This window comes from Stegodyphus dumicola, chromosome 2, assembly GCF_044657685.1.
Source record: "Stegodyphus dumicola isolate Sdum_Otavi_A_Nest chromosome 2, ASM4465768v1".
NCBI lineage: Eukaryota > Metazoa > Arthropoda > Arachnida > Araneae > Eresidae > Stegodyphus > Stegodyphus dumicola.
Genome location: NC_140769.1, coordinates 49917019 through 49944414, shown reverse-complemented (window position 1 = coordinate 49944414; position 27396 = coordinate 49917019). Strand labels below are relative to the sequence as shown.

The 27396-nt window shown below is 31.5% G+C and overlaps 1 protein-coding gene across 2 annotated transcripts in view; it reads left to right on the top strand.

Annotated features, from left to right (window-relative positions):
* Positions 1-27396, top strand: part of LOC118182863 (agrin-like) — a 1858472-nt gene that overhangs the window by 213591 nt on the left and 1617485 nt on the right. The window lies entirely within an intron of this gene.

Below are 27396 nucleotides of genomic sequence, written 5' to 3'. Positions count from 1 at the left end.
GAGCGGAATATATATACATACGGACATTTAATTTCTTTAAAGATAACACAGGGCGCTAGTATTTGGTTTCAACAATTTGAAAAAGGATTCGCCGTTTATAGTGGAAGATACAAAATCCAGTGTCGAGACCAATACCCCATTCAGGCTAACGCCTTTTTGAGCTGAAATGTAATAAAATAAACTGAACCCAATAACATAAATTGAAAATGAAATTCCGAAAAGCAGCTATTGTCGTTTTAGTTCGAAAAAACTTTAAAAAAAAACTTAGTGGCCAAAATACCGAAAGTTGCCTGGAATAGCTTCCTCTGCTGGTCATGATGAATGCACTCAAGAAGAACGTGGTTTACATCTTCATCGGCGCTACCACAACCACACAAAGCACATGAGGCAAGTATGTTCTCAGATTTGGAAATAAAAATTTCATTCGGAGGGGAGTCTTCAAAACATTACCGATCAAAGACGAGACCGTGATACTTTGGTCGTTTTACTGTGCTATAAACTATGTTTTATATTGCTTATAATTAAACATTATTAAATGTTTATATAATCTATAATTTATAATTATTAATCTATAATATTGCCATAAGATGATTCGATTCTTTTTTATTTTTATACGCGAGTAAAGCTATGACATTTTTTTAACCTTTACATTCATGGCACAGATTTTAAGATAGTTTCATAAATCAGGATCCGTTTTCGTCAGTATAAATGTATTAATGTAAAGCAGTATAAATGCATTAACTGGCGATCGATATCTTTTTGCCAGAGCGCTACGAAAAATAAAAACGTGTTTCTCAAGCCAGTACTTACTGGAAAGAAAAATATGCATATTCAAAATGCTCCACATTTCATTTCTTTTTTATTTCTTATGTTTAATGCAAGTAACTCTCAGACGGTTTCAAACACAGTTAAGTACTTCTAAACACACAGTAAAGGAAAAGAAATCTTTTTTTTTTTTCAAGAGTATGAAGGAAGAAAAGGAAATGTGAGTTACTTACATGTTAAAATTACAGCAGTTTACACGACACTAAGCGGTCTCTTCACGGACGGAGGTTGTTAACAGGTCTTTGGAGATATTTAAGGAAGAGGGGGGGGAACTCTATGAAAAAAAAAATTCTTACTTCATAGAACTGATTTTAACAAAGTCAGGACAAGTTCATGTAGTCGGTAGATATAAAAAAAAAGGCAAAAATGGCTTCTTACTCGGAGCCAGATATCGAAATTCTTTCCATTTTTGCGTGGAAAAGAAATTTCTTTCTACCTTCAACCTTGTTAGTTTTATAGCTTGGAAACGTTTCCGGACGGACATCTTTTCAACATCGCTGTTAGTGTGACGCTTTAAGAATTGTCCGGGGAGTCTCCTTATTTCCTCCATTCTTACTCCGTAGTTAAATCGATAAATCTTGCTCGCTTCTCTAATAACAAGTCTTCAGAAAATATAATTTATTTTCAATATTAAAGGAATTCTGTTTTAAGCAAAGACGAGACAAAAGAAAGGAAATACTTCAGTACTAGGCGCTACTGATAATCAATTGTTCGAGTTAAGTAGGATGAATATGTGAGGCTGTTTTCCTTTCATATATATATATATATACGCATACACAGTTCACAGTAAATCTTTGGTGATTTATTTGAGAAATATTTTAGAAAATTTGTAGGAAAGGAGAAAAATAATTCAGAAACCTGAGAAGGCATTATTTAAGAGCAATTGGGTTGTTTACAGTTTGGAAAATTGGGTACATGGTATATTTTAGAAGATATTCCAATTATTTTACTTATGTCTTGTATTAAGGAAGGTTGTTTTTGTTTTCCTTTAATATTGTTTGAAGAAATGAACAAGATAAACAATTTGCTATTCTATTCGAAACTTGCTTTTATAAAAGAAACAAGGATTTTTTTAGATGAATTAGTAACCTCTATGCAAAGGTAACTTTAATCTTGGTATTTTTTATAGAGTTAAAACTAAGTCTCTTATAATTTGATTGATCATATAAAATATAATTTTCTATTTTCACTTCTCTAATCACATGATATTTTCATTCAAAATGCATGAAAATTTGATTTTGATACATAAGAAATGACAACGATATTGTTTCGTACAGGTCAAACAAAAAAAATCCACTCTTATACGATCAGTATTACGCAATGTGCCATTAAAAATATTTTAGAACACGAGTTAAAATATTCTCAAAACTGTTATCTATAAAACTGGCAAAGCAAAAGCCTTGTGTTCGCAGTAGAATTCAGTCAAGACTCTACCGATTTCGAGGGCAAACATGTAGAGGTACCCCTTAACCAGCAGCAAAGAAATCTGGAGCAGAGGGAAAGCCAGAGTTATATTTATACCCAACAGAAGTAAAGTAAACTGGAAAGTAGCGCCATCTGTCGGAAGAAACTGCAATATAATTTTAAAATTTAAGTTAATAGAATTTTAAAAGCGTTATGAAGGATTGGATTTGAATTAACGTCATTCACTAAACAAGATATTTTTTTTTAAATGTGAAAATCCAATTAAACAATGGCAGAAATTTTCTTGATAACTTTTGCAGATCCAAAGTCAAAATTATGATTTGATTTCCAACTATAATTTTCTATTTAAGACTCATTAATTCGTCTTTTCGGACTTAAGATTCGTGTTCCTTGGTGCGAGATGCGAAACTTTAATGCTCTTTTAGCTTTTCAGATATATCTCAAACCATACTGAGAAGATATGGTATGAATTCCGCAAGAATTAAACTCAGAAATGTAATCGAATGTAATATAGTCACATGTATCGATATTAATGTAATAGTAATGTAGTCATAAATGGAATTCTTAAGAATCGAACCATGGATTTTAATGATAGGCGGGAAAATGACTTAAAAACTGAAATTTTAGAGAATCCGTGAAATTTTGTAATTGACAAATGAATGAAATGGAAGCACGGCTAGTGATTTTATTCTAACATAGAAATATCGTTTTTGATAACAAGTTGAAATTATTTAAAAGTCTTATCAACGGCTACGGGAGAAAATGCTAGGTTATTAGGTTCATTAGCAAGCAAAGTTCTGAGGAACAAACTTTAAAAGAGCAATATACATAATAGTAAATAAGAGGCATTTTTTTTTTTTTTTTTTTTTTTTTTTTTTTGCTTACCTAAGTTACATGACTTGGCATGATGAGGCAAACAAATAGAAAAAAGTTTACGGCAAACAGTAATGCTAGAATCAGATTCATTGCAGGCTATAAGAATATCAAGGAAGAAAAGAGTATTGTCAGATTTAGGTTCAAAAGTGAATTGAATAGCTGGATCATTCGAATTTATAACAGATAAAATCTGGAAAAAATCATCTTTATCACCATCAAAAAACACTAATGTATCATTTCCATAGCGAATCCAGAGACGAAACGATAATTTCTTTAATAATTTGATCTCAAAATAGTGCATGTAAATGTCAGCATGTACAGGACTGAGAAGAATAGCAAAATATCTATGTTATGCTTTGATTCAAAATGATAAGTATTACGTGGTAAAAACTCTAACTACTAGTTTTAAGGTATTCTTTTTTTCGAATACTAAATTTCGGAATATTTTCTTTCGTAAAATTCAGTTTTATATCGTCAGTGATTTTCCTTTCATCAGGTGAAAGTAGCTTAGGCCATATAAATCTGAGAAATGTTCATTTCTACTTTGTTATCATACGGACCAGTACTAATTAATAGTTTACTTCTAGATGTGCTGCACAAAAATTTGAAATTTATTATGTCTACATTAAAATGGACCATGTGATCAAAACTGCCATAATCAGAAACCTTTGCTTAATTCATTTTTTTTTAATCTAGACAAATTCTCTTTCGAACATTGCGAAAGATATTTAGTCTTGTAATTTTAACTAAACAATCTGTTTTGCGCATAGAAAGGTCATTTTACTTCATAGGTTTTTGACGAGTTAACATTTGAAAGAGACTTGCTTTATAGGACTAAACGAACTGTAAGAACAATTTGATCATGAATCATGATTAAAAATATAATCCGCCTTTAAAACACTAGGCAAATTATACGAGTAAATCATTTTATGAGTAAATCATTATCATTTATATGAGTAAACCATTTATGTGAGCAAATCATTTATATCAGTAAATCATTTATATGAGTAAATCATTTATGTGATCAAATCATTTATATCAGTAAATCATTTATATGAGTAAATCATTACAAAATGCAATGCATATTTTGCATATATATCTTTTCAACGTATTCTTGCAACGTCTCTGAACGATTCACCTATGCAGTATAGCGCTTTTAGTCTCTTGTAAAGAGCTCTTTATAAGTGCAAATCCAAAATGATTGGTGAATTCTAGAGACTAGTGGAAGAGGAACACACAGAATCTTGTAAATTTATGGAATATGCTTCTTTATACTAGAAATCACAATTCAGATTTGTGGTTCAGAAAAACGGCTATCAGATCGAACATTTACAAAAATAATCTTTGGGGCCCACCAGCGGCCGAGCGGTAAAGTCGCTGAACACTGGTAGTTCGGTCCGAAGTTCGAATCCCGCGAACGGGCTGGCTGCGTGGGCGTTTTCGTGGTTTTCCCCATGTATAACGTGTATACGAGCCAGTATCCCTTAGAAAGTCCTCCACGAAGGCATCCCTCCCCTTAGGCAGATAGCCCTCGAGGCTTTGCCATAATCACACACAAAAAAAAATCTCTCCATTTTAAACATTAAATAAACGGCCTCGAATTCATTCTAAAATATTTACAGAGGATGTTAGCACATTATCATACATTTATCCCAGATTTTATGTATTTATAAATAGAATAGCTAGATTTATTTTCTTCAATATGAATCTATGTGTTCTAAATGTAGCATAGATATATGCGGAAAGTTCATGGACAATTGGCTGAAGTCAACGTTGAATGATAAAGTAATGATTTTACTTTAACAATGACCGTTTCCTGGATCACTACACGGACAACTAATTAATAAAGTAATTAAGTAAAAGCGTATCTTATCAAAATATGCCGCAAAATAAAAACTGTTTGCGAGAAAATCTGAATAAAAATTTACTAATAAAGTATATAGAATGCCTAGAAGATGAAGTGAAAACCGATGATCACCGTAGTTTTCGGATTTAATCCCATGCGACTTTTTCATGTGGGGCTTTTGTCAAGGATACCTTCTTCGATTATCTCCAGTACCATCACAACTGTCTCACAGAAGCATCCGCAATGTAGTGGGACGTATGGAAGGAAACCTACAGCCTATTTATTTATTTATTTATATTTATTTATAACCTATTAATAACCTATTTTATTCTACATAAAATTCCTTTAGCAGAAACGAATTCAGTTAGAAAAAGAACAGTTTTTTCCAGAGTGCACCCATTATTTATGTATTCAAATAAAATGACATTTACAGTTTATTTCTTATAATTATGTAATTCCCAGTTTTGTGTCTTTCATTTATTACTTATTAATAAAATGTATCTTTAATATATATTAGTGTATTCAAATATGAGCTCATAATAAGACATCAGATCTGATATATCAGACTACTAGAATATCAAATCAGGAATTCTGTGCTTATTCGTATGTTTTATAATGATGAAATAAAATATGAGCTCAAACTTCTGACCGAAAATAAAACTGTTTTCTTCATGTTTTACGCACTAAATTATTCATTGCACTAAATAATATATAAAAGAACGTTTTTTAACAATGTCTTCTTCAATAAATATTGAATTTGACTACGCTGTGCTTCATTGTCATAAACGCATGTTTTTTTCTTTTATATTATAGTGACATATAAAAAGAAAAAAAATGTAACTACGGATTCCGAAATCTTCTTTATTAGTGTCAAACCAGTGACATGAAATATCTAAAGTTTGCTACATCAGTCTAGAGAGAGAATAGAGGCATTAAGTGCTAAGTAGGGAAGTGATGGTTTTAGTGAGCAGTGGTGCAAAGGCTAAGGTATACGAAACTTTTTCTCCTTATTAAAAACTGAATATCTATAATTTTACGTGAATATATTACGAGAAGTAGAGAAAGCTGTAGCCAGTAAAATCAATAATATTTTCAATCATTCTGTAAAAGGGAATTATAATACGTTTAACAAAAAAAAAAAAAAAAAAAAAAAATTGAGTTTCATGCTTGAACATGTATGAATGTAATAAAAGAATAAAAAAATGTAATGTTAAATCAGTATTAAAATGTTAGTTCATCCTGTCATAGTTATAACTTTTCATATATACGAAAAATTTGAAAAGAGCATAGTCTGTTTTAATCAAGGTCAAAAGGTCAAATTTATTCTAAAGCATTGTTTCAGCTTCTAATCTCCAAATAAAAATTATCCGTAATTTGTTGAAGGCTTCGGTGACTAAGATGCACAGTACCTGTCCTTGAGAAGAGAAATTATGAAATTACAAATCCATTCAATACTAGTCTTTTCAAATATGTTTTAATGTATGAAAAACTAACATTCATGCGCGTTTCATTTGGTGTAGGTAAAGTCCAAATAGAAAGGGATATTGGGCATACTCTGATAGAATCAAAGTTAAAAAAGATACAAGGAAAAATTGCGCGAGTTTTAATTTAAAAGCACGAGTTTTCTCAAGCAAATCATTGTGACTCATTACTAGTGTACCTATTTATGTGGATAAAAAGAATCGAATTCATTTAAATCAAAAGGTTTTCAAGATTCCAACCAGTGTACCTTTAAGTTACAGTTAAAGAGAGGAACCTTAAGAACTGATAAGCGAATAATCACTTGAGTTCATGAGGAAAATAAAGGTAAGGAGAGTTAAATACCCTGTAGAGACATTAGATATTTTTGGAAGCAGACAAGATGCAAAATTAGCAACGCCTTCGCCGGCAATCGAACCACGGACCTCTCAATTACGCGCTGAGCGTGCAAACTAGTACACCAAGAAGGCTCGATAAGAAGGCGGGAGAAGTACTTTATAAGTTAATTTTTAAAACGAAACCACAGTATGGTGGAAACAAACGGTACTTTGATATTTCAGCTAGAAAACAATTATTCGCTACGAAGACGAAGTATTTTTAGGTTCACTCCCTAGTCGAACGGCAAATTTTTATCTCACATTTGTTCTTTAGATTTTCACCTTCTCATAAAATAAAATTATGCAAATTTAAATTTACGCGCATTTTTCACATAACAAATTCATACATATGGTGAATAGTACCAAACGAAAAGTAAAAGGCGACCAAAATAACAGAGAGATTAAAAATGCGTATAGATAATAAATGCAAATCACAAATATTCATATTTAGTAAATAAAATAATTCGGTCTCACCGCAGCTGAGCTACATACATATTTAAAGTATCATTTCAGAGCTAATAATTAGTGCATATAATGACAACAACCATTAAATTATCTTCTCGCCGCACATAGTCATCCCTATTATCTAAATTGTGGTATTAGTGAATAATTCGGATTCACTATAATCCGAGATAATTTATCTCAAAGGCAAGTAATCTGAACCTCAACGTACAAGTCGTATTTAGTTTAATAACAGACATTATTAAATAAATTAATGATGCTACGATATCCTAGTTCTCTTTTATTCTCTTTAAATTGACGGACGGACGTGTCTGAAATAGGAAAGGGGAAAACCCGAACATTATGAAACTTATTGAAATCTTACATCTCGCAAAGGATATTTTATATTTTATGAAGTTCATATTGTTAGTTGCAAAATATCGTTAAATTCGTTTAACTTTAAACCTCAAGTAAAACATTTTGATTTTCAATATCTTTGTTTCTGATTTAAAATTTTTGCTTTTTAAACTAAACATCTACAGGTTTGATTCAAAAAATAAAGTTTATATTTATCATAGTCGTATTTACGATGTTTACAGTTGTTATTTATTTCAGTGTAAGTTAAAGGGGAACAATAAATGCAAAACTGTTAGTGTCAAATAAAATTTGGTGCTTTTCCATTTCGTGGGCGCAAATCTCGCCAAGCAGACTTCACTGGTGAAAACATACAGTATACACATAACAAAATTTCAAGAAATTTTATTTTTAAGAATTTTCTACTTTAGAGGCATAATCATTTTAATATCGTTTAATTTTTTTTTTTTCAGATGGGTCTGTAATTTCCCTTCTCCACTAAATTCCACGAGATAAATTTCCAGATCATGACATGCTGTTCCTCCGGCCGTTCTTGTGCCGTTCCAGCGCACAACTGTTCCATGACTGATTTCCAACTGACTTATGTTCACACATGTTTTACTTGAAGTTAATTCTCCGTTTCGACCATAAATAAACCTCACACACTTCAGAAAACTCAATTCCTATGACTCAAACCATGTGCTTTTCCGGGTGCGTTTACTGCGACAAATTCAAAATGCGCCATTGCATTTCGTCTCCGAAATTCAATTTCATTTCATAATTATTATCACAAGTAGTAATCTTAGGCAAAACGCCTTTCGATTTAAAGAATTTGACAGACTCCTCTGTTCTGGACAAATCCCAAATTTTCATTGGTTTTTCTACCATTTTTAACGCATTAAGGAAAAGACGTGGCTGATAAAAAAATGGCCGCGTCTTGTTTTGAAAATGTAGCACTACCACCGGGTAAACACTACCACCGGGATATACTATTTGGCGTCGGTTGTATCATTATTGGCGACTTTATCGCCTGCGCCAACGAAATGGAAAAGTATCGAAATTTTCTTTAAAACATTCATTTTAAAATAATATCAATTTGCAACCAGTATTGTGTTTTATGAAGCAGAAAACGGGAAAAATCAAATATACCCTCTTCGAAGTTTAACATACGGATCTTTTAATTGTTAACTAGATATGCTACCATGTAAACCATGAGAACATGCGTCGGATAATGGGATAATTCTTTACATTCTTCCCCGCTTAAAGAGGGACTGAGACGAACGTCGGAGCTCAACTAAATTAATCCAAGCGGCAGCAGAATACTTCTCACAAGATTTTAGTTTGGGCACTTGTGCAGAAACATTAGTATTTTTTTCCATGAAAACAAATCGTGATATACAATCCTGTCCTTTCTGGGACCCCTGGATCTTCAAGTTGCTATTTGAATGACACTTAACACACGAGCAAATGCACGAAAGAATCATTGTAAGGTATGTTAGCTAATTAAATCTACATTTATATATATTAACTAGTGACCAAAATAATATTTTCTTTGATTTTGAAGGATTGAAATTTTCATCATTCTCATCGTTGAAGGAAATTCATACTGCATTTTTGAAAATTGCAGCATTTTGCATAATCCTGGATTCTCGACAATGCTGCTTTCTTCAAATAATTTTGAGGAAACCTATCCTGTGTTCACAATTGAAATAAAATAGTGAAAAATTATATAAAATAGCCTGTTTAAAATTTTTTAAAATTTACGTGCTTTTAACCGGTAAAAGATAACTAAGCTATTTATTATCTATGTAACTTAGAATTTATTTTCGGAACAGTATAAGCAAAATTTTTCTTTCCAGAGGTTCATTAAAAATTTTTACCTTTTAATGTCTATATAGTATGTCAGGAAATCTCTCTTAATCAGTTCAAAACTTTCCATGCTTCAAAATTTTTTCGTTTCAAATAACATAATTTTCATTTATGTTATACTTATATAAAATTTAGTTTGTCTGGTATCAATTTCTTAAGCGAAATAGACCTGCTTTTAACTACTCGCAATTAATAACGCACAAAGAACGGTATTTAATTAAAAATTTTACTCAATGTGGAAAATTCTGGGATTCAATACTCTTTCATTGGATATATTAGAAAGTTTATTCCAGAACTGCATGCTTTAGAATGCATATCACGACTTCGTGAAGTGACTGATAAAGGGTATTTGCATAATCTGCCCAAACTGGTGCGCATTAGCATGGGTACTTGGTTCGAGAATAAATTACTTGTCATTGTAGACATTTTAGGAGATATATAATGTTCTCACCAAGAAAATGAATCTTCTGGAAAGGTTTGAATTAAAATTTAAATTTCGGGGTGAAACATTTTAGCTGAATAGCTTTATTTGTATTCATTCCTGCATATTCGTAGTAGTATCAACATTTGTAAACTAAAAGTCCAAGACTAATTTTCTTTTAATTGCTTTTTATCTTTTTTGTGGGGTATTTATAGTGATAAGATTTAGTTTATCAGTGAAATTACTTCATGTGTCAGGAATATTTATTATTTCCGTTACTGCAGCAGTTACTTTTATGTTAAAGGATGTTACGAAAAACGTTTCAGTGCAACTTTACGGATCTGAATTGAGCTGTTATGCAAAAGTAATAATAGCAATTAAAGTACAGCTATTGCTTTTGCATTTAAATTTTCTTTTTACTGAAGAAAATATGCAGACCTTTTCGGAAATTTTACTCAGTAAAGTAAACTCACTAAGTAAGTGAGTTTATGATCTCAGCATAGTAGTCATTTAGAAGTTTAATAGAGTCTGCTTACTTAGTAACTCACACTCACTAAGTAAGCGGACTCTATTAAACTTCTAAATGACTACTATGCTTAGATTCATGAAGAACATAATTATATGAAGACTTTTCACCCTCATTTCGTAAAAAGTAATAATCAAATTTTATGGATTCTAATAATCTCAAAAGCTAACCCTTAAATTCATGAATTTTTATTTTTAAAGTCAAAAATACATTAGAAGTGATATCAAATATAATAGGAAAAATACTAAAAATACTAAACTAAGTTTTTATTCAAATTTTGAAAAATATTTCTAACTTTTACGAACAAAATATGTTAGGCAAACGTGTAACATCAATATTATGTAATAATACATACATTATAAACTTGTTCAAACAATTTTAAAACTTTGAATGCATCAAAATAACAACAAACACAAAATCAAAACTTCGTAAACACAAATGATGTCCACACCCTACACATCAACTCACACAATAATAACCGTTGCACCGTTAGTAGTACCACCACACAGAAACTTTCAAACGTATATACATAAACAGCATGTATCCAATTGGTTATAGACCAGAGTTCCTTAAACTGTGGGTCGCGGGACCTGCAACAGGGGGTCGCCAAAAGTTTTGGCATTTCTTATTATAATAATTTTTAAATTACCAAATATTTTTACGCAATACGTCTGAAAATATATAAAGCTAAGACAATATAGACAAAAAGAAAAAGAAAACGTTCGGATGCATTCTTTATATAATAGAAACGTTCCTTTTACTTGCTTTGCCCGTGTCTCTGTCATTTCGTCTGTCATTTATTTAAAATTTTCACATTGTTCTAGTCTTAAAATTAGAATTTAAAGTTAATGACATAAAACTGCAATAGTATATTATAGTACAAATCAATGCTTATGGGGTCCCAGAAAATTTTCGTAAATATTATGGGGTCCTGGGGTCGCGAAAAAATATCAGTTATAAAAAAAAAGGTCGCTACTGCGAGAAGGTTAAGAAGCCCTGGGATATACTATGCATTAAGCTAAAATTTGTGTTTTGATTTTAAATATGAGTATGTTGCCAAATGGCTACTACATGCATTTAAATGTTAAGTGAATGTTAAAACACTTAATAGTGTTTTCAAAGTACTATTACGCTAATGTTAGTGTACTAATGTAGTGTACTCATAAATTCTCACGCGTACAAGCTCTAATAATAGTTTTTCAACTGTCACGGTGACAGAATTCAATGATTCTCTTCATGAATGAAGTCTTTTTCTTGCGAATATAAATAATAACAATTGCAAATTTGAAACAATGTGAAACTACCCAAAACATTTACGGTATAATTAAGAAACAACTCAAGTACATTAATTCACTAAACGGGCTGGCAGCATGTTCATTTTCATGGTTTTCTCAACGTGTGAATTGAATATGCGTCAGTTAGCCTCATGAAGTCCATCATAAAATAGCAGTTTTCTCAGACCGGGGTGGTCTTGCAAACTTGGATGTAATCAGCTAAACAAATGAACACATTGACCGTCACTAGTCTATAATATCAGACAGTTAGAGATTACTAATTGCGATTACCTGCAAAATTTAAAACTAGAGAATTAAAACCATTATGAACATTAGTTACGAAGTATTTGAATTCGGAAAAGGTTTCGTAACAAGTTGACGTTTTCGCTTTGCGTCATTCATAACTGCTGTTCAAAGTAGAAATAATTACGCAATTAATAATTCTCGAAAGAGAATTCTTTGATTAAAACACCCTGTAATGGTTAAAATTAGTTATTAATCTCGCCCTAAGCAGAATGTTTGAATCATAATAATGTCAAAAGTGAACATTAGTACATTATGTAACTGGTAATTACTTATGCTTCGATTTACCAATGCGCCTTGAAGAATCAGTAGGTTTTCCTGTGATCTTATAATTGTTAGTGGTTTTCATATTTTAAGAAAATAAGTGTTAATTATATAGCGCGATGTCTCGGCATTCGAATACATTTCATTTTCATTTGTTTTAATAAATGCTATCACATTAATGGATGTTTGTATGTCATGCGGTTTTCAAAAACAAAGCTATTTGCGCATAAGCTAAAATAAAAGGTATTTATAGAATAAAAGCATTCGTTTACAAAGGATGATAAGAAAATGTAAAAAGTTTCTTACGAAAACAAGTTCCAAGAAATGGTAAACACGATATTTTATTATTGGCTTTTGCGATACTTTAATAAAATCAGTAAGCATACTCACATAGTAAAGTAAACATTTATACTTTCCCATATTGAAGCAAACAGCGTTTCACCTTTTGTATATGTAGATATATTAAAAATTTGTAAGTTAATAAAAGTCGTTTTTGAAACCTATTTACTGCAGCATTCAGGATATCCCTTTCATTTGTAAAATAGCAGTGACTGTGCTAATAAAATGAAAAAAGCAACCTAAGATTTAATGGTAAAGTAAGCGAAAATATAATAGGAAAAATACTTCAACTTAAGCACTTAAATATCAGGAAAACAGTAAACTGATTGTATAATATTAAGGATAATTTGCTGGACGGATCTCGGCAGAGAACTATTTTATGTTCCACAGTAGCAAACAAGAACATGAATAATTTTACTCCCTCTTTTATACCACACATTTTTATCTTAAATTTAATAATTTTAAGTCACTTTACAAGCTTATTTTGAATTTTAACAAGTATGTCAGTTACTTTTGCATTTATTTTAAAGTCACTTTACAAGTTGCATATAATAATGTTAATTTTATTTTTCAAATTATCGTTTTGTCAAGCTAGAATTTTTAGAGACGTAATTTTAGAGATGTAAAATAAAATTTAAGGCTAGGTTCGTGAAGCTTTCTTTATATGTTGAAAGGATATATTAATATGCTAAAAAGTAGAAACGTAGGTATAAGGCACCGTTAACAAAGCATGATGAAAATTTTTTCTTACTGCACTCACTCGTTTTTGCACGGAAGTTTTAAAACCATGGATTCATTTTCGGTTTATTACCTGTTATGTCCAAGCTACCTAAGAAACGGAGGTATAAGACATCGTTAAAAAAATGATAAAAAATAGTGTTCTTATTTCACTCACGGGCATTTGCACGGAAGTTTTAAGACCATAGTCTAATTTTCGGTTTATTACCTATTATGTCTAAGCTACTTAGGAAACAGAGGTATAAGGCATCATTAACAAAACGTAATAACAAAATGGGGTTCTTATTTCACTCACTCGCTTTTGCACGGAAGTTTTAAGACCACAGGCTCACTTTCGATTCATTACCTATTATATCCAAGCTATTTAAAATATATGGTCCTGAAAAATTCCTCTTTTTGAACCAAAATGATTCCCATCGAAAATATTTTTAAGAATGTTAGCAAAATGCTTTATTAAATATTTTGTATATGGAAGACCGGATGCCTTTATAGCTTTTAAAAATTCATTTTCTAAAATCCTTTTGCACTTTATTGCTTGTTATCTAAAATGTCTAATATTTTAGAATAAAATAGTCATAAGAGATTGAAGCACTGATATCTGCAATAGGTGATTTGTATTTTGACGTAAATAGTGTTTTATCTGATATTCCGATTATATAAAATTCTAACATTTTTATTTTTTTAGATTTGTTACATTACATTAAGTTACACTTCGCTACATTTCATCAACTACACAGCCTGATAAACTGACTTTTGTTGCCCTTGCCATTCCGCAAAGCATAAGATCTTTAATTTTTCAAAAACGTTCCTTTATTAAAATTGTAGCTTTATTAAATAATGCCATTCTACTAGACTTTAAACACTTTATTTAACTTTCTACAATTTAAAAAGTATGTTTTAGGTTAATTAATACATGAGTCCCAACCCTATGCCCTGGCACCATGGTGTCCGCCAATCTTTTAACATGTCCACGGCGCTGTGCGATCACTATAAAAATGTTTTAGTTTTAAATAAAATTCTTTGTGAAAGTTTTCTCATTTTTAATGAAATAGAAATTTCTTCCAACACAGATAGCAACACAAAGAGAAAGTCGATTGATCTCTTTTATATGTGCATGTATTGTTATCTACATCAAACTATAAATTCACCTTGAAAAAGTTAATGGTGTTTTTCGTCCTACAGATATTCTCGAATGTGTTCTTAGGGACAAAAGGTTAGGGACCGCTGACTTTCTGTTACTGATATCTCACAAGCTGCAGAGATTTAAATGATAATCAAAAATCGTACGTTTGTTCAATTTAAAGTTCTAGATAAAAATGCTGATGTGCAACTCATATGACTTCCTTGTACGAATATTAAATTATACGCATTTTTCTTGCATTTTATTTACACTTATCGAATTGCATTAAATCTACTTCGTAGATAAAGCATAAACCACAATAAAATAAGTGCACTCTTTAAAATTCACTATAATTATTTCCCATAGCGACACTCTGGCTGTAGGTTAACTTAACAACTTTATGTCTCATTACTTTTATAACTCGGAATACACAAAACCTATATCATCTGAAGAATTATCTAATCGTTACCACATGTTCTATTTAAATACCATATTAAGTCTAAAACGACGTATAAAAGAAATTAAAGGTACAGTTTTTCACAGACGATTCAGCGCCGCTTAACAAATGCGCCTGCGCTACTGGTAAAAATTCTTCTCTGTCCGAGACAGATTGCCGACAATATTTGCTTCTAATACAAAAACACTTATTTCGTTGAATTTCAGTTTTCGGCAAGGCAAAAATACAAAAAAAAAAAAAAAAAATTAAAACATATATTGAAAGGTAATAGAAAAGCATAAAGCATTAAGTACAGGTAAAACAATTTAAAAAAATACAAATAAAATTACAGTTTTCACGCAAAAACAAGCAATTCAGACAGCAGGCGAGAAGGTAGATTTTTAAGTGCACAAAACTAAAAGTTTCCATTTGGCCCCACTCGGCAAAAAGACACTGAAGGTGCAGGAAGAATTAATTCACTATTCTCCTAAATTTCAAATAGAAGCAAATATGGCTGCTAAGGTACAAAATATCAGGCTTAGCTGCAGTTAAACAACTTTAATTTGTTGATAATTCTACAAATATTGCATGCAGCTTAAGGCATGAAAACCTTAGCTTAAAGATAAGGACAACATAATTCACTCATTTTTAAAGCAAAAAATGCACTATCTACTAACAGATACTCAGAATGTTTCGTGATTACAATACTTCCTATACTTCGTACTAGGAAGTAAAACATTGTTTAAACTTTCTTCTGCTTCAGTAGTCTATTTTACAGACGGGGTTAAAATTTGCCTAAACGCTTTAGCAAATTTGGAGATTCGTAACAATTTACAGAGATAACATATTTACAATATTTGTATAAATAATGATTTCTGAAAATGTAGGAATCACTTTTAAATTACACTTTTAATAACGTGTATCTTTATTTACTATGACTGCTGTAGCTTCCATCTTATTTAATTTTTATAATTGATATCTCACGTAAAGTGATTAATTTTACATTTTTAACATTAATGATATTAATGAAAGAAATTTCCACTGCCATATATTAAGTAATTTAGTAGGAAATAAACGTTTGCCTATGTAACCCGCAAAGATAGTTTGTTTTCAAAAATTATAAAAATAACCCTTGAAGTGTTAATTAAACCAGCCTTGCATTCTTTGTCTTGTATTTTCAAGGGTAGAAACAGAACTAGATATTGCTTTTAATATATTTTATATTAATGTTTAGGGCATTGGAAATTTATTTCAACCTTCTATTCATAATTTTGCTTTTCATTTCTTTAACTGGAAAAGCACGCACCTACGGATCACTTTTCGTATGCCTTTCGGAAATGCATTCAGTTAAAAATATAAGTAAGGTCTATGTCTCTAAGCCAGGCTCCCAAATCAACTCTAGGTATTCGTAAATCATAAATAACAGAAACTATCCATGGCTAATGCTGGGTTGTGCAATTCTGTAGCTGTAGTTAGTAGTAGCTGTAGTTTAGTAATTCAAGCTTTGCTGAATTCCGGCTTCCACTGATACTTTCCAAGTATCTCACTGAGCCAAGATAAGATCACTGTCTCAAATCTCAGAACACAGGTCTTAACAGCGATGTACGAACAACAAAGCATTTGAAAGCTTATCCATCCCTTTCCTCGACATTTCTCATGCCAGGGTTGTAGAGACATTAGGTATTTTTCGAAACACGGAAATCGAAGAAATGAGCAATGCCCTAGCCGTGTTTTAAACCACAGACATCTCGAATACACGCTGACCACTACACCTCGAAGGCATGCTAAGAAGGCGGCATAAATACCTTATATACTCCCCATTTTGAAGGGCGATAGAAGATTAGGGGACCCAATAGACAAATCCTGGTGGTGGAAAATCATCATCCACCATTTTTTTTTTTTTTTTTTTTTTTTTTTTTTTAGTTTGTAGAGACATTAGTTATTTTTAGAAACAAGGAAATCAAAGAAATGAGCAATGCCCTCGCCGGAATTCAAACACACGACCTCTCGAATAAGCGCCGACTGTGCTGACCACTATACCACGAACGCATACAAAGAAGGTGGAAGAAATACCTTATAGGGTTACTTCCGTTCTGATTAAAACGAGTGAAACCTAAAGCATATGTACCAACAAATCGGTCCATCAAATTGAACGCACAATCAGTAAGGACGAAACTTCAACGTTTTATCATTGGGATGCAAATATGTGAAACTGGTTGAAGGATTCGATATGCCAATTATTAAGGACATATATATGTCAACATGGAATGTGATATTGGGTTCCGAAAAGACCAGGACATATAAAACTAAAGAATTACTTGGAGACAAAATTTAATTAAATTTTAAGTGTAATAATGATTTGATTTAAAAAAGGCTGACATTTATTACCTGACTAGTAATGAAAAGAAGAAATATTTTTAACAGAATTTTTTATCAAAATAAAATTGCAATTCGGTGAATTAGTATATTATCTTCTGTCTTAATTAAAGGTTTCCTATCTAATTTACTAACTATTTGTTTGAAGTTTTGGCACGCATTTTTTTAATTTTATTTATGAAAGATTTAGGGAATCTATTTACGTGTTATTCACAGCACGAAGACGAATCGACGAAGATAATTATTTCATAATCTGCATTTTTGTTCACAGCGTTTTTTAAATTTTGCATAATTTTGATAAATATAAAGGCATAAATGAAGTTGGGAAACTGCATTGTTTATAGAACTACACGCTTTGTAACCTGAACTTTCAGAAGCTAAAGACGAAAAAAGGTGTTTAAGCCAATATGTTTGTGAACTGAGATAAAGAAAAACTAAAACACGTTTTTGATGTGCGTATATCAGAAGAAAAATAAGCAAAACTTCGATATAGAAGTGCTCGCTTCTTAATCTGCTTTAAAAAGAGTACGCAGAACAATACAGCTGAAAATTGTGTTTACAGACAACGCCAGAAATACTGGAAATAATTAAAACTAGAAAGAATTACCCAGAAGCGCTAGTTTCTCATTTTTATTGCATGAAATATTTTCATTGCGTTCTAATAGAAATATTAAAAAAGGGCAAAAGAAAGAGAGACGTCTGAATTGTGGACGGTATTACTTGCGCTATTTAGGAACTGTTTTTTATTACTTTTTAGCTGAATATAAAGGATTTTAAGAATCTTAATAAAACTAATTAAAACCTGTAGAAAATTTTAAAAAAATGTTTCAGTTTGCTTGTTATTTTTTATGAAACAGCTTATTAAACTAAAAATTAGCATAATAACTTTTCATATTTTCTAATAATTATACAATAATGAATCATTTTTCAGTAAGGAATACTTCAGAATAATGTATTTTTTCGTAGATTTTGTAAGAAGTGTGACGCTTTTATTCATGTCATTTTTAATCACAATAAAACAATTCTTATACTAATTAGTGCTTCAACCGTTCATTAAAACATAGTTTTTCAAACGTTTTCAGGTGGATGGCCGTTTTTATAAATTAAATTGTTCTAAGGTGCGGACCATGATTTTCTTATCTCTATCTAATACAATTTCTTAACATATGTTCATGGCAATAAGTTTATATTTTTATAAAACAGAATTATTTTAATTAATATTAGTACTAAATAGTTAATTGAATAGAAGAAAATTTATATTCTTCAATTAAAATAATTTCTTAATTAAATTCAATATTAAAACTTGAATAATTTTGTCCTGTTACGCAGATGTGAAATGAATGCTGGTACTCACATTAATGAGACCGATTCTTGCATACCTGTTCAATATTTGGATATAAAACTGATAAGAAGCACCACAGTCATAGTGCTTTAAATCCTTCTTCTGATGCTTAAACCATAGTGATAGGATAAGTGGGATAACCGGTTTCCATAGATAGGATAACCGGTAATAAATTACATAAAATGTCAGTCTTGGGAGAAGGCGTGACAAGATCATGAAATTTCAAAGCTCTTAGCTTTTTCAGATATTGTATAGGTATTTGACTTCCCTTTGTCTATTTTCGGAAATTTACGAGGACATCAGGAGCAAGCTTGAACAGCCGTGGACCATGAATAGCACATTGAGCAAGGGATGTTTAATTCATAGCTTACTTCCTCTGCATATAACAAAATATTAGCCAAATCTTAGAAACTTCCTCTCTCTGCATTAGAAAGGCCTTCCATGCACCTTGCTTTAAGAACCCCACAGATATGACAGTTTTAGTGCTGTTATCATCAATCAGAGAAGGCAGAAATTTGTTACGAATTTGCATTAAGCCTTTAACCTAAAGGCTTCTTTTATCCATGCTCGGTTAAACTTTACCTGAACTCTCTTTAGCAGCATTATGATTTACCATTCTTGAAGAGTGTATGAAATAAAACAAGAAACTGGATGCCACTAGATGTTATCACCCTGCGTTATATTTAAAGAAATTAAATATTGAAAAATCTGCACAAATGTTTCTCGCATTGTGATAAAACAACGGTACCTAGAGCCATCAAATTTTGAATAACATACGTTTCCGAACTAATATGGGCATCTGGAAGCCCAAACTTGGAATTTGGAATTTTTTCTTATTATCTGATTGATATTTTGTAAAACTTGAACGAATTTTTGATTAAGAAACTCAAAGATTTCAAAGCGAAGAACGGCACACAGTACGTAGGAAAAAAAAAAAAAAAACATTTTCACGTGCAAAGCGCAAAACTGTGTATCGGAAATTCTAAAGATATGCTCATTTTAAAATTATTTTGCGATATTGCTGTTGAACTGAATTTTATGGTTTAAGTGTAAAGAACATTATATTTGATAAAGAAAGGTAACACACAAAAAGTTAAAAAAACGCCCCTTTGGGCGTAATGTCAAATCTGAAAGTTTTAATTTTTTTTTTTTTTAATTTTTACTTGTTAATTTGAGCAGATAATTCTGTTGCGGTTTGAATGTTCTTATGTGGTGGTTCTTTTTTTAATCGAGTATTTTTCCCCCTGTGAGTTTTTGCCTTTTTTCTGCATATATTACGGAAACGGAGTATAAAACGTTAGTAAATTTATTTAAAGATGAGGGGGAAGGATCCAAAAGGGTTTCCACCTGAGATAAATTCAATATACATATATAAAACCCCTCAAAAAGATTTTACATTTTTCTTGAAAAGGATAAGTGAAAAAAATTTTCTTGTATGGTTCAATTTAAAGTTGCTTATTTTTAATATTTTGTATTTCTTTTTGGCTCTATCCTAGAAGATTGGAAAAGCTAAGGTTGTGCAATTCTCTGATGCTTTTTAAGTGAAAATAGATCGATAGGTACACGGGCAAAGCCAATGCAGTGCGCAATGCCGAGGTTGTGCAATTCTCTGATGTTTCTTTAATTGAAAATTGATCGATGTGTACATGGGTAAAGTCAATGCAGTGCGCAATGCCGAGGTTGTACGCGATGCCGAGTTTTTGCAATTCTGGGAATTTTTGAAGTGAAAATAGATCGATGTGCACATGGGCAAAGCCAATGTGGTGCGCAAAGCCGAGGTTGAGCGCGATGCCGAGTTTGTGCAACTCTGGGATGTTTTTTAAGTGAAAATAGATCGACGTGCACAAAGCCAATGTGGTGCGCATGGGCAAAGCCAACGTGATAAATATAATTTTTTTTGTTGTATTTTTAATGGTTTAGTTTTGATATGTTGATAATGCTTTCCGAAAATTATCGATAATCCGACGATTTACTCAATAGTAGCAAAATTTGACCCTATAAATAACTTTTTTAATTTTAATACGTAGTATTTGCTATCGCAATTGCACTTGATAATATGAGTTCATTGATAATATGTGTGTGTGTGTGTGTGTGTGAAGCACTGCTTAGTGTTTAAATTTGTAGTGTTTATTTTCTTTCATTGTGAGAAATTAGATTTTTTTTTATTTGTAGAATGTATAGAATTCTAGTAAGACTATAGAATATAACGTTATTTTAAGAATTTAAGAAACAGTGATATGAAACCTGTCTATGATGTTGATCTGCAATAAAAATATTTATTATTTTTTTATTAATGTAAAGTATAAAATTTTTAGAAAATAATGAAGATTGTCTACTTACTAGTACCTAAGGTATTGTGTCGTTACGTAGCAACAAGGTAATTTGTAAAAATGATAAATTAAATTGTTCGATAATATGAATTTAAATTATGGCAACTACTCCGGTAAAAGAAAGAAAGAAAAAAAAAAAAAAGGGAAATAGTTTTTGATTCGAGCGTATTGCCAACAGTAAGAAACCAGACGAAAACCGTAGAACTAGCAAATTTTTTTAGAACTTGAACTCGATATTTGGTAGTTTTTGAATCAGCTGTAATCGGATATTGTTTTTTAATGATTATCCTTTTAAACTAAAAATGTAAATAATATTATATCTATATAATCTCCCCCCCCCAAAAAAAAAATCAAAATCACGCGTATGATTTATTTTACGTTGAATCATTCACAGAAGAAGAAGTTAGTATTTTTCTAGTAGCTATCCGGAATATAATCCAACATAAAAAAAAAATCATCAAAGGGGGGGTAAGTCTTGAAATTTATTAAGCCCTTATATTAATAGATTTAACGTGAATTGGAGTATATACTATTTTATTTAAAAGACACGCAATAACTTGCAACATTCTGATATAATTCAATAAATTTATTAATAAAAATTATTTTTTATTTGTATGAATTCTAAAGCGTAAAAAATCATTGAAAATACTGAAGCTGTATGAAATACAAATATGAGAGACTGCGACGTTGCTTACCGTTTTAATAACTGGTACAATTCACTTACTGCAGTATTATAACTTAAAATATAAAAAATTTATTATACTTATTTCTATATCTATAGAGAATACATTGTGACGTCGCAATTTTAGTCCCACCCATTTATGGACGTCACTTAGCTACGCCTTAGCAACTTTGTTTACGCAACGTATTCTGAGATTTTACTGGCGATTTTCAAAAAATCGCCACTACTGAAAATCGCCAAGCAGTGGGCTAAAGCACATTTTCACCATTTACAATGTATACAAAAGTATATTTTTATCTCCTTTTAAAACTAATTTTAAAAATAATTATAAAATTACTAAAAATACTAAGCTATTCAAAGAAATTAAAGATATTTAGGAGGAAAAGCTAAAAAATATGAACATGCAGAAAATGTTATAATTAAACATAATTTTTTAAATGAAGTTGCATAGACGAGAAGTTTGGGAACGAATAAATTTTTTAACCGTGCTTTCAACCAAGTTAACACTTGACAACGATTGACTTAACACTTGAATTGGTCAAGTTAACACTTGACCTCCCTCTCAGTTCTACACTTTGATATTCAGCACCTTGATTGTAACAAGGTTGATATTCAGTAACCTTAATTGAACACTTTGATTTTAACAAGATTGATATTCAGTAACCTTGATTGAACTTTATTTTAACGAGATTGATATTCAGTAACTTAAATGGATCTTTAACAACATCTCAGTCTTTAACAAGATCTAGAAATTATCTCTTATACCTCTTATACTTATCAAATCTTACATTAAGAGGAACTGTTGTGCGCCAGTTTTAGTTCGGATACGTGATTTCCAGAAAACAGTAAATGGACAAGTCATTGAAAGAAACTTCATATGTGTTAATACGAATCAAAAAACGAGAACTTTAATTTACTGGATAGCTGTACTAACTGTTTCCTCACAACGTGGAAGAAATTTACTGTAAACAACAAGTTGCTTTTTTTAAAATTAAAATATTTTTATTTAAAACATATACTCTACGCTTTTGAAGCCGAAATTTCAGATTTTGGTGGATGATCAATGATGAAATGAAACACTTTCATAAACAGAGTGAAATTCTATGGAGTACTTACAAATGCAACCCAATGTGACTCCCTCATTCATAATTACTAATTTACATCGTTGTAAATTATTAATCATATTTAATATTTCTACTCTAAAGAAGTGTCTATTTAGAAATCAGTAATGATCATTCTGTGTCATATTTTACGCGTATCAACTGAATGCAGATTTTATTTATTTATTTTCGACCCATTTTCTTATCTTTGAAGTTTCATACGTTGATATATATATTTTCATTCTTATAGTCAATCGAAACTGAAATCTTAAAAATGTTCAAATTGATCTTTTGAAATAACGCAGATAAAAGAACTACATTTCGTTCCACTCCCTTAAAAGGATCGTAAATTCATTGTTTCATTTCTTCTTTGCCACTCTTGCTTTCAATTCAGTTTTTGATATCATATTCCTATTTTTTTTTTTTTTTTTGTTTTGTTTTGAAAGAGATCACGGTTTCTGTCTCCCACATTTTTTGACTGCTTTGGCAACTTTAGCACTTAAATAAATTAATTCTTTTTTCTTGTCTCTCCACGTGTTGAATTTAATATTTTCCGCTTGCTTTCTATCTCCAGATGCATAAGCGCCATCCTCTTTTTTTCAGAATTGGTTACAAAAATTGATTTCAAAATGTATCAAAAAATCCTACTTTTTATATATGATTCGCAAAATGCTTTCGAAATTCAATATGAGGGCTAAGTCGGTGAAAGAATATCGATTGTAGTAGCAATACTTTTGATTTGTTCCATACTGTATACAAAGTATTCCATTTTTTACCAAACTTCAAATAAAATGGAGTTAAAACAGTGTAGTCATATTAGGAGATGAAACAAATAAATTTTGTTTTCATCTGCTGCATATTGAACAAATAAAATGTATAAATAAACTATATTCTTGTATCAGATCAATTTGCAAGTTCTGAAGAGCGGTTATTTGAAGGTTTGAGAAGCTAAAAATTTAAAGAAGGCCAAATTGAGCCTATGAATAGAAAAGAATCAGGTGCCTGTTATTATTACACAAACTTAATTTTCATACTAACCATCTTATACAGTACTCAAATGGAAGTATTCCCATGCTTACTTCTGATTGCTTTTAAGTGAGTCGCGATTATTTACACTCATTACGAGGGAAACTATACATTTGAGCCAACAAAGAAGTTCGATGAGTGGTAGAATATACAGCAGTTAAACCTGGTGCTTCTATTGAAATTCATGGATAACTTGCCAAATTTCAGGATGAATGATGAAAGAATATGCAATATGTAATAGCATCTTGTGCACAGTTCTTGGCAGTAAATGTAAATATTTATCAATTGCTGGTGATCTGCTGGGAAGGCAAATGCTTTGAACTCTTGAAAGGTTGTGCAGGCGACTGTGAAACTGGCAAAAGCTACGAAATCTCTCAAATTTAGTTCTTTGGTTAAAACAACCTATAAAGTCTCTTAAGAAGGGGGAAATATTATGCGGTGGCTGCTGGTGCAAAAAATAAAGATTCTAGCTTTTCGCATGAAAAAATATTTTTAAATAGTGCTACGTGAATGCACTAATATTAAAAGATGTGCACAAGTGTTTCTAACACTTCATATTTGTTTCTTCACGCATCCGTGCGCGAAATGTTTAGTAAATCAACAAAGTTTACGTTTCAGATCAATTTGGAGCATACCTGAAACGTATACAAAAATATACCTGCTTTGAAAATCAGGCGTGCTCTGTAAATTTGGACTTTATCCTCATTTATATAAATTTTAGCATTAACTTTCTGCTATAAGGTATTTCTCCCTCCCTCTTAGCATGGCTTCGTGGTGTAGAGGTCAGCAAGCCCCAAGCGTTTAAAAGAGGTCCTTGGTTCGAGTCCCGGCGAGGGCATTGTTCATTTTCCCTGACTGCTGCTTCAAAATAACCTAATGAATATGCAGTGGCGCCTGAACTAAAAGGTGGTAATTAATTATTCTTCATCAGCAAGACTTGGTGATTGGGTCCCCTAATCCCTAGTCGCCTTTTAAAAAGGGATATATAAAGAATTCCTCTCGCTTTGTCAGCACACCTTCGTGGTTAGTTGTCAGAACGCTTGACGCGTATTCGAGAGGTCCATGGTTCGAGTCCCGGCGAGATCACAGATCATTTTTCATCTCTCCTGCTTCGAAATATCGTATGTCTCTACAGTGGCTCCCGAACTAAAAGGTGGTGAATGATGATACTTTACCACCAGGATATTGTGATTGGGTCCCCTAAAACCCTATAAAGCCCTATAAAGGGGTGAAGTATATAAGGTATTTCTCCCGTCCTTTTCGCATGCCTTCGTGGTGTAGTGGTCAGCTTGCTAGACGCGTTTTCGAGAGTTCGGTGGTTCAAGTCCCGGCGAGGGCATTGCTCATTTTTCATGACTCCTGCTTCAAAATAACCTAAGTTTTTATGAAATGCATTCAAAGAATTAATTTAATCGCTAAAATATCTACTCAATTTTAATGAACGGTAATTAAAATTTAAATCTGCAAAAATCACTGAAAATGTAAATTCACAAATATTTGATTGAAAGTAAAGAAAAACTAAATGTTGTCAACAGAAATTACATAGTATCTTCCCTTTAATTTGTATTTAGCAAATCTGGATTGATTACCTTATAAGGTATTTCTCCCACTTCCCTAGCGTGCCTTCGTGGTGTAACGGTAGCACGCTGGGCCGGTATTCCAGAGGCCCGTGGTTCGATTCCCGGCGAAGGCAGTTGCATATTTTTCATCTTTTCTGCTTCCAATTAACCTAATGGCTCTACAGTGGCGCCCGAACTAGAAGGGTTGTGGATGATGATTCTCCACACCCAGGATTTGGCGACTAGGTCCCCTAAAACCCTAGTCACCCTTTAAAAAGGGGTGTATATAAGGTATTTCTCCCACTTTCCTAGCGTCCTTCGTGGTGTAGTGGTTCAGCACGCTGGGCCGGTATTCCGTGGTTCGATTCCCGGCGAAGGCGTTGCTAATTTTTCCTCTCTCTGGCTAAAAAAAAAAAAAAAAAAAAAAAAAAACTAATGTCTCTACAACCTTAATCCTTTATGGATCAAATTATTTAATTTTTTTTGAAAAACGAATTTGTAATTTTATTTATTATATTTCTTTATGCATGCGAAACATCTCATATTAAACTCACAAAAATGTTGCAAGTTTTCCACTACTTTTTTTAAAATTTAAAATTGGGTCTTAAATGTCCTGTTGGGACACATTTGAGGGATCTTATTGATGGGATTTTAAAGTCCCATAGGGAAATGAAGTATAAAACACATGAAAATGTACTACGCCTTCTCCTTTCCCGGAGACTGAATTAAGCCCCCACAATATAAAACAACAGATAGGATAAATTGTAAATAAATGATAAAGAGAAGAAACATTTCAAGAATTCCCTCAAAAGGTACTTTTTGAAGACAACCGTAGTACTGGCGTAAGATCATAGAAAATAAACAAATCTATAACTGTTTTTAGAAACTTTTCCATTTACTTTAATTTTCAAATTTAAAAATAGTTTAGTGATGCAGTGAAGCTGAGAATTATAATAGAATATAATCATTTCATCATTTCAAATATATTAAATTATACTTTATAGCTTTTTTGTTATTATTTCTAATAATATTTTACTAATTTAAGAACAATCTAATCTAATATTTTTCTAATTTAAAAATAATCATTCACCACCTTTTAAATTAAGCTCCAATGCGTAGTCATAAGGTATTCATGAAATGATTAAACACTATTTAGAGAACTTAACTTCCAAATGGTATTAAGTCACAAACTGACGTACTGTTACGAAAATTGACAGAATTGGTTCATTAATTTTTTTTCAGAAATTATACATTCTAAGTAGTGTTTATTTCCATAAAAATAAATGCTGAAATTCATATATATTTTCATGGTTATTTTAAGCGAAAGCTATTTTTCTCAGAGGCGCTTTGTAATATTTTAACTAATTAGTATAAATCGTTGCTGTAACAAGTTGCGTACTGTTGCTGGTTTCTTTATTCTATAGAATTTTTCCTTCCTCTTTTTCAGGAACATCCTTTAGTTAGTTAAATGTTGAGAGGTGGTGGTGGTGGTGTATTTAATTATGGCAAAGCACACGAGGGCTATCTGCCTAAAGGGAGGGATGCCTTTCGTGGAGGACTTTCTATGGCTCGTATACACGTTACACATGGGGAAAACCACGAAAACGCCCATGCAGCCAGCCCGTTCGCGGGATTCGAACCTCAGACCGAACTACCAGTGTTCAGCGTCTTTACCGCTCGGCCGCTGGTGGGCTAAATGTTGAGAGAAAGAAGTAAAATATGAATGACTTAAAGGAGAAATTTTTTCTCTAAGTTTGAAAATATAAGAAGCACTGGAGCATTTTTAAGTCAGAAATCTAGTTTTCTACAAGTGACAAGCAAAAAGAATTAAAATTTAAGCAGAATTATTTAAAGATTCAAACGTTGGGAAAAACTATTCCCGTTTCAAACAACTCCCCCCTTTGAAAAAAATGTTAAGAAATTATATAAAACAAGCGAAAATAAAATGCGAATGTCTTACAATTACTAGCTGTAAGAATTAATGATTCAAACGGAATTTTTTTTACTAATAATTTTTTAAGATACACTAAATGTTAACATAAATGAAAATAATGAGAATGAGAAAAAA